This window comes from Salvelinus sp. IW2-2015, linkage group LG25 (genome assembly GCF_002910315.2).
Source record: "Salvelinus sp. IW2-2015 linkage group LG25, ASM291031v2, whole genome shotgun sequence".
NCBI lineage: Eukaryota > Metazoa > Chordata > Actinopteri > Salmoniformes > Salmonidae > Salvelinus > Salvelinus sp. IW2-2015.
In genome coordinates this window covers 24,457,997-24,459,367 of record NC_036865.1, presented here as the reverse complement: position 1 = coordinate 24,459,367, position 1,371 = coordinate 24,457,997, and positions in this window count along the sequence as shown.

Sequence of the window (1,371 nt, the reverse complement as noted above, 5' to 3'; positions counted from 1 at the left end):
ACACACACAGGAGGAGATTGGAAGGACCACGAACAGTGTGTGTCGTGTGTGTGTGGTGTGTGTGTGTGTGTGTTGGTGTGTGTGTGTGTGTGTGTTGTGTGTGGGTGTGTGTGTGTGTGTGTGTGTGTGTGTGTGGTGGTTGTGTGTGTGTGTGTGTGTGTGGTGTGTGTGTGGTGTGGTCTGTTGTTCTGGATAGGAACATATGTACTAGACAGAGAGACACACAGAGAGAGAGAGAGAGACAGCGAGAGAAAGATAAAGAGAGAAAGAAAGCGGGCCAGGAAGGGAGTATAGGGCTGTCCTCTGGCAGTCAGTATGAGGGTGATGGGGATGTCTTTGGCAGCCCTGTGTCTTATGTACAAGATGTTTGTTGCTCTTGACATTTATCATGGCTGCCAGGGCGGTGAACTTCATGCACACGCCACTGAAGCATTCAATACCAAGGGCCCCCAATGGCCCCGGGCCCTCAGCCTCCCTCATCCTGCTGCCTGCTACCTCAGCATCATCATAAGTCTTTTCACGCTAACATAAATCACTGGACTGGACTAACTGACTGCCACTGGACTTTGAGGAGAGAGAGAGAGAGGGAGGGAGGTAGGGGGAGAGAGAGAGTACTCTGGGGTTAAGGCCAACCAATCCAGACCTCCTTTTTAATTGTTGGGTGCGTTTGATAGAAATATCACTAACCATTATGAAGCCAGCATATTGTCAGGCTAAATGCTCTTTAGATTGCAGTGGGACCTAAATATTGTGACCAGGATATGGCCACAGGGTACGCCAACCCTGCTGATGGATACAACTCAATGACAAGGGGTGACATTTTCCTCTTACTAAGACTCACGATATGTGAGCAAATTGCCGTCCTTAATGTTCAAATCAGTTATGTTTTTAAAATGAGTTTTGGAATAAAGACTCTCCAAACAGCAAATTTCATGTGACCAAATCAGATTTGCGTGTGTTCAGACATAAGTCATTTGCTGACATGGCTATGCTAGTTGTCATAGTAATGACTGCTGTGTGTGCAGTGGAGTAGGCTGATTGGTGCTAGTGCTTCCTGTCACTCAGAAGTTATGTATCAAGGTGACAACAATGCCTGCCATGGACAGTTGCTTTGAATGTTCAAAATCATAGTATAAGAACACTTTTAAAGCCTCAAAACATAAGATGATGAAACTTTCAAAATGAGTCCTTTCTGGCTAGCCACAGCAGTCAACTGGCTAGTTAAGTAGCTGTTTAGCCACAGCAGTCAACTGGCTAGCTAAGTAGCTGTTTCGCTAGCTACAGCAGTCAACTAGCTAGCTAGGTAGCTGTTGAGCTAGCCACAGCAGTCAACTAGCTAGCTAGGTAGCTGTTTAGCTAGCCACAGCAGTC